At 37.0% G+C, this 7,935-nt stretch overlaps 1 protein-coding gene across 3 annotated transcripts in view; it reads left to right on the plus strand.

Annotated features, from left to right (window-relative positions):
* FSTL5 (follistatin-like 5) overlaps positions 1–7,935 on the plus strand; it is a 1,065,399-nt gene that overhangs the window by 578,425 nt on the left and 479,039 nt on the right. The window lies entirely within an intron of this gene.

Below are 7,935 nucleotides of genomic sequence, written 5' to 3' on the forward strand. Positions count from 1 at the left end.
CGGAAGTAGTTTGTCACTCTTTCTTCCTAGTCTGTGTTTGTTTGGAAGCTCATCTGAAACCTCTCCACCATGGGTGACCCTGCTGGTTATTTAAAATACCGGTGGCATAGCCCTCAGAATCACAGCAATTCAAACCACCACAGCATGACAGACAGAGGAGTGGCGGTTGTGTGGTCGCTGTTAAACACGAATCTCCTTGCGCTATGGCCCTTAAGTCCGGCTCAAAGGTGGGATTTCCGTCCTCGGATGTCGTGTCAGTCAAGAGGCTGAAGTGCAGCAGGGGCGACAAGGTTGTAATGAGAAGCTTGGTCTGTGTTTGTGGGTCTCTAAGTTGGTCGAGCCTGCCTCAAAGCCAAGATCCAATGGCTAGGCCCAGAAGGCGCCCTCGTGTCCGGGGTAAGTAGGACAGCCTGGCTGGCCGCTGCAGTCTCTTCCCGCTAGGCAGTGTCCCCCCGTCAAACTGGTCTCCAGACACCTCTCACCCTGCCGCTCCGTGGTCTGGGTTTCATTTAACACCTCCACCAGGTCAGTACAGTTCTTGCACATCGTTCAGCTGCCGCTCCCTCCATCAGCGCGACCATTGGAATCACAATTTTTGCAGCTATTTAAATATAGAGTTTTTCACTGTTTTAATTATAAAAATGTCAAATGACTTTTAAAGTTATTTTGAGTACTAAGGTATATCCGACCAAAGCCATGGGATTTGCAGTCCTTTTACATGCAAGCATGTAAAAGCTGAGCAATGCATATCAAAGAATTAATGCATTTGAATTATAGTGTTGGCAAAGGATATCAAATATACCATAGACTGCCCGAAGAACCAACAAATAAGTCTTGGAAGAAATACAGCCAGAATCCTCCTTAGAAGACAAAATTGCAAGAATTCGTTTCACATACTTTGGGCATGTTATCAGGAGAGAAGAAAGACTTCATGCTTGGAAAGTAGAGGGTCACCAAAAATAAGGAAGACTTTTAAGGAGTTGAATAACATAATGGCTGCTACAGTGGGCTCAGGCATAGCAACAATTATGCTGATGGTACAGGAACAGGCTGCTTTCATTTTGTTGTACGTAAGACTTCTGTAAGTTGGATCTGGCTTGGAAGCACCAAACAAGACATTGAACCCACTGTGCAGTTGTTTTTATCTGACCATTTCTCCTGTGATAGCCACAACAATGTAATCAAACATACCAAGGATGGTGAAGATGGCACAGAAACTTGCAAGATTTATCCCTGTTATAAGATAACCATGGATGGTAGTAACTAACAACAACAGTCTTTTATCTAGACTTCAATTATCTTGTTCATGCATCGTGTTAACAAATACTGTACAACACTAACTTATCAGTCTAGGTGTAGGCGCTGAGGATAAAAGCACTAATAAAAAACATATCATAGAATTTCCATTGTGCTCAAATGAAGAGAGGTAGTATGAGAGAGAGAAGGCTTGTGTGTGTGTGTGTGTGTGTGTGTGTGTGTGTGTGAGGTGCCCTCGAGTTGGTTCTAACTCATGGCGACCCCATATAGGGTTTCTGAGGAAGGGATGGTAGGTTTGAACTGCTGACCTTGTGTTTAACAGTGTAGTGCTTAGCCTACAGTACCACACCCGAACCCCAGAGACAGAAAGAGAGGAATCTTAAAAAAAAAAAATCATGTGGAAAGTATATGAAGAAAATTAAAGGATTAGAGAGTGATGTAGGAATGCCATTTCATATAGCATAGTTGGGGGAAGTTCTATTTAATGGAGGAAAAGGGGGGAAAAAAGCATGAACTAACCAGTAAAACCTAAATGCGATGAAAGAAGAAATCATGGCTATACCTCAGGAATGGCCAACAGGGACAGCATTATCACATAAAGCGCACAACAAGTGAAAAAGACCTCAGGCAGGGATAGCTTTACCTGTATTTTGAAAACTACCTGGAGACCAGTGTAGGAGTGGAGACTAGTAATAGGCGATCAAGTCAGAGAGATGGGTCAAATTATATAGAGCCATTGAGGGATTTTGGACTTTATTCTGAAAACAATAAAAGCCAATTATTTATTTTATGGGATTTCTCTAACTGTTCTGTGGAATAGTAGTGGCTTAGGGGTGGAAGTGATAAAACCAAAATAATGGTTTGGAAAGTAATCCAGGCTAGAGACAATTGTAAATATGGCACAGGACTGGGCATAGTTTTGTTCTGTTGTAGGTAGGGTCAATAGGAGTCAGTGCTGACTCAAGGGCACCAGACAACAACTACTGAGGCAAATTATGTATATATTTCAAAGTTAGAACATTTATTTTACTTGAGGTTGAATAGGTAAGAATGTAAAAGCAAGGATGACTCTGGAGACTTTGATCTGAAGACATGGATGAAATGGAATTACTACTTAGATGAATGGAAAATGAAAGGGAAAACAGGTTTGGTATTTATTACATTTTAATCCTATAGACATTCAAGTGGAGATGCCAAAAACACACTTGAATATCAGTATCAGCACTGGACTGTGAACCACAAGGTCACCAGTTCAAACCCACTATCTGCTCCTTGGAAACAAGGTCGTTATACGTTGGAACTGACTTAACAACAGCAGAAGAGATATTGGCATTGGTTGTGTAAATTGGAAACTATAAACTTACAGGCAGTATTTTAACATGGAGCAGGAGTTAGTGAAGAGAGAAAAGAGCACACATGAGTATTTTGAGTGGTGAGTGCTTGAGTAGCATACTGCTTAAAAGGAAGACCGAAAAATATTTGGCAAAGAGATATAACATTTAGAAAATCAAATGAAGAGTGTATTTTATTAATAAAAGAATCATCAACTTATATCAACACTGTGCATTATACTAGACTATTTTGATTTCTGAATTATATGACATTATTTCTTATAATAAATAAAATAATGTCATATTTCACTTTGTATATGAAACTATAATTTTCATAAGCTTCAAAGTTTTAAGTGCTCCTCTGCTAACCCAAAATTTGGTGGTTGGAAATCACCCTGTAGCCAGTGGAAAAAGTCGTAGCAAACTCTTGCCACAAAGATTATAGCAAAAAACAAAACAAAATATGAAACAAAACCTCTAGTGGCAGTTCTACTATGTCACACAGGGTCACTATGGTTGAGTGAACAACAGTGAAAAGCACCTAATATCATTACCCATTCTGAACTTTGGTTAAGAAAAAAATGTATATTATATGTTTGAAAATTGCTAGGGTTTTTAGTACATTTTCTTTCCCCTTTTCACTAATCACCCTCTTCTTTAAAAACAACCAAAGTGTTTCTCACTGTAGCAAGTTTTGTCTATATTCATAATATGGTATTGCTGTTGTACAAAGGCATCAAGTCAATTCCAACTCACAGCAATGCTGTTTAAGTTTTCTGAGGAGCCATTGTAAGGTCTGAACTACTGACATTGTGGTTTGCAGTCCAGTGCTAATACAATACTTTAATTATTTTAAGTAATTAAAAATTAGTTGTTCAGGCAATGTTCTTGTTAAGTGCTGTTTAGTTGGCTCTGACTCATAGTGACCTGTTTAGAGTATCCAAGGAATAGCAGGTGGGTTTGAACTGCCAACCTTGCAGTTCCCAGTTCAGTGCTTATCCTACCAGAAACACTCTCATTGTTGGTGTTGTGGTAAGTGCCTTTGAGTTGATTAGTGAATATTCAAATTTTATCCTTTATTAAGCTGACTTCAAATTTGAACAACAAAAGTTATGTTAAGATTCACATTAAAATTTCATAAGCAACAGCATCATAAATGAAGAAACATTTGAAGTTATTCAGGGTTTCTTATTAGTTGGGTTGACAATCAATACTCAGGAAAGAGGTGATCAAGAAATCAATAGACACACTCTCTTGGGCAAATCAGCTCCAAAAGATCTCCTTAAAGTGTTAAAGACCAGAGACTGCACTCTGAGGACTGAGATGCCCCTGACCCAACCCATAGTATTTTCAATCTCTAGTTAAAACTAGACCATGAATAAGGAAGGTCAGAGAAGGATTAATTAATTTGAATTTTGATGTTAGCAAATCTAGGCTGGAACAAGTGAACCTAGACTGCTCCTTAGAAACCACCACAGGAAGTCTTCACTTCACTTACTTTGGAAATATTTTCAGAAGGGACCAGTCACTTTCATCATCATGCGTGGTAAAATAGAGGGCAATTAGAAAACTAAAATAGAGGGCAAGCGTAACAATTGTGAGGATGATACAGGTCCAGTAAGTGTTTTGTTTTGTTGTGCATAGGATCACTATGAGTGGGAATTGACTGGACAGCTTCTAACAACAACATCAACAACCTAGCAACATACTTAATCTGAGGAGCCCTGGTGGCATAATGATTGAGTGCTGGTTGAGATCAGAAAGGTCAATTGCTATTTTGAGCCTACTCTGGTTGCGTAGTGGTTATGAATCGGGCTGCGAACCTCAGGGTCAGCAGTTTGAAACTACCAGCTGTTCCTCAGGAGAAAGGTGAGACTTTCTGCTCCCATAAATATTAACAGCCTCAGAAACCCTGTACAGGGTCACTGTGAGTCGGAACCAACTGCACGGCACATAATAACAACAACAACAACCACTGTTTTACAAGAGAAGTATGTAGAAGTCTGTGTCTGTAAAGATTTGCAGACTTGTCGACCCTAGAGGGCAACTCTATTTTGTATTAAAGGATCAGTATGAGTCAGAATTCAATTGTAAGGCATGTGTTTTTGTTTTTATGTAATCTATACTGAGAAAAACTAATAATCTTTACTTAAAAAAAAGGTTTTGTTTTGTTTTTTGTTAAAGTCAAGCTAAATCTGTTTCCTTTATAATCAACACAGCAAAACATGAACTTTATTCTTCCCTGTGCACAAACTAGGACTTGTATCTGAAGCAAGCATTTTAAATTAGAACTGTCCCTCCCCCTATGTTTCTAGTTACCATGCAAAGGTTACAATGGAATATTCATAAAACTAAGCAGATAACAGTGGCTGACTAGGAAATGGGAGCAAGAATTCAGTTGACAATAGAGCAAATCCTGTTTACAGAGTGAACATTCATTATGAGACAAGCTAGTGGGTTAGATGGATTAGAAGATTTGTTAAAGGATTGGGGGATCTGAATCCAATTTTTTGTAATTTCCTTTTTTATTATAATAGTCTGTATTGTGTATGTTGTTTAAGAAATGTTTTGCATATAAACAATAAGACGAAAATGGATATAGACTAAAGTAACATGATATTCACTTTTAACATAAAAAAAAATCAGGATTTAGAACAGGATATTCTTTTGTGAAGCCTGGCTCTGAGTAAAATGAATACGAATTTAAGGTTTTGATTTATATTCTTTCTTAGAGAGAATGCGTCATGAGGTAACTTCAAACCATGCTATGCTCTTTAGATTCTACGTGCCTTCAGTGTTGTGCATTTGTATGAGAAACTCCTGAAACAGCTTTACCAAACAATACTTTGATAAAGGAGGCAATTCTATAAAGCACAATTTTAAATGATAAACAGGAAAATATATTTAGCCTTACTTGTAAACTGAGAAAGAAAATTAAAAATAATGATACTGTTTCAAATATTAAAAAAACAAAATATATATATATATATAATAGGTTAAATAAAAAGATTGGCAACAAAATTTTGATGAGCAAATGGGTTTTCACTGAAGTATAAATGGATATGTAAGCAGGGAGATCTGGAATTAAATGTCAAGAAGGTAAATTGCATGCACTTTCATAAATATTACCTAAAACAAAAAAAAATCCTATAAATAGGAGAAAAATAATAATATGATATAAATCTATCTCACCAAAAATAATGAGAAGTTTACATAAACAATGCCTATTCTATTAAACAGTAAAATAAGGACTACCTTAGAAAGAATTAAGTAATTTAATAGAAAACTCAAAATAGGTCTCATACTGTGATGGCTTGCAGATTGCTATGATATGCTATGCCATTGGTATTTTAAGTACTAGAAATGTTAGTATTTGAAAACAAACAAACAAACAAATAAAAACCTGTCCATATTGGACAGATATCAGCAGATCTTCCAGAATAAGACAGACTAGGAGGAAGGAGATGTGGACTGTTTCTAAATGTTTAGCTACTGAATTAAAACTTTATGAATAGCAGCAGAACGTTATAAGATATATTGCTAGAAAATGTAAACATGAATAACAACAGAATACTATCAAATATAGTGCTTGATGATGAGCACCTCAGTTTAAAAGACACTTAAAATATGACTGGGGAATAGCTGCCTCCTCAAAGTATAATAGACCTTGATTAAGCAAGTGGAGTAAAGTTTCTGTGACCTTCATTTGTTAATGGGGAACAACTCAAAATGGGGAGTGACAGCTACAAACATCTATCAATAATTAAATCATGAAATGTACAACGTGTGAATCTAGGAAAATTAAAAGTTGTAAAAATGAAATAGAATGCATAGAGATAAATGTCATTGTTGTTAAGTGCCATCAAATTGGTTCTGACTCACTGCAATCCTATACAGGGCTTCTGAGAAGTGACTGGTGAGTTTGAACTGCTAACCTTGCAAAAGAGCCAATATATAACCCTGAATGTATTACACCTGAATTTAGAGACCATCTCAAGAACATATTTTATGACATAAGACACTAATGACTGAAGACCAGAAAAGCTGTGGGATGATATCAAGAACATTACACAGGATGAAAGCAAAATGTCATTAAAAAGACAAGAAAGAAAGAAAGACAAAAATTAGGATAGAAGAGACTCTGAAACTTGCTTTGCTGTATAAAGATGCTAAAGCAAATGGAAGAAATGAGGAAGTAAAACAGCTGAATAGAGAACTTCAAAGATTAGCTTGAGAAAATAAAGTCAAGTATTGCAATGAAATGTGCAAAAACCTTTTATTGTGAATCTGGTGAAGGTTTATAGACAAGGTCATCAGCTTTACCTTCAACAATTTGTTCACTTTGTTTTTATCTCGATTACAGCAGCTATCCTACTTCCTCCCTATTTACATCTTATAGAACATAAATGAAGAAAACAAAAATATCTGATGTACACTTAGAAAACAAAAATAATTATCTATTAATTTAAATGTACAAAGTGTCCATCCTCTCAGCCAGCCTCCTGCCAAACAAGCACACAGTCTTTCTCAGTCCATGGGCCTACAGACCACAACTGCTCTGTCTCTCCATGCCACTTCCTGGGCCACCATCTCTGCTGTTGCTGCTTTTCTAGGTTGGAATCTCAAGCTCCACTCATTTTCTTCCTTCTTGATGGTCCTGGGATCTTCTGCTCATAAAATGAAAGTTTAACTATTCTCCCTTTTTAGTTACACATCTAAGATTACAGTTGTGATCATCACAATTAATCCTTACTCACAATTGAGTTATAAAATCCTATCACTACCCCCACCCTTTTCAACAGCACCATCTGGAAAAGAGAGAAGCTATCCAGTGGGAATTCTACCTTATAATGATATTAGCTTATTAATTTTAATAAGGTTGTTTATTCTGATTTCTCTTTTGTTGTTGTTGTTATGTGCCGTGGAGTCGGTTTCAACTCATAGCGACCCTGTACAAGGGTTTCCGAGGATGTAAATCTTTAGGGGAGCAGAAAGCCTCATCTTTCTCCTGCGGAACAGCTGGTAGTTTCGTACTGCTGACCGTGAGATTAGCAGCCCGATTCGTAACAACTATGCTACCAGAGCTCCTTGATTTCTCTTTTAGGCAGTGATAATAAAGCTATTCTAAAATCCAGTAACTGTACATTTTCTTTTTACAGCTTTAAAAATCCTGTCAAAATAGCACAAATACGTATAGATGTTTTAAATCAATACTATTATTATTTTAAATAATATATACACTCATTCAGTGTTGGAGGAGAATACTGAAAGCGCCATGGACAGCCAAAAAAACCAATAGATCTGTTTTGGAAGAAGTGCAGCCAGAGTGCTCCTTGGAGGCCAGGAT

Source organism: Chrysochloris asiatica, unplaced genomic scaffold (assembly GCF_000296735.1).
Source record: "Chrysochloris asiatica unplaced genomic scaffold, ChrAsi1.0 scaffold00202, whole genome shotgun sequence".
Taxonomy (NCBI): domain Eukaryota; kingdom Metazoa; phylum Chordata; class Mammalia; order Afrosoricida; family Chrysochloridae; genus Chrysochloris; species Chrysochloris asiatica.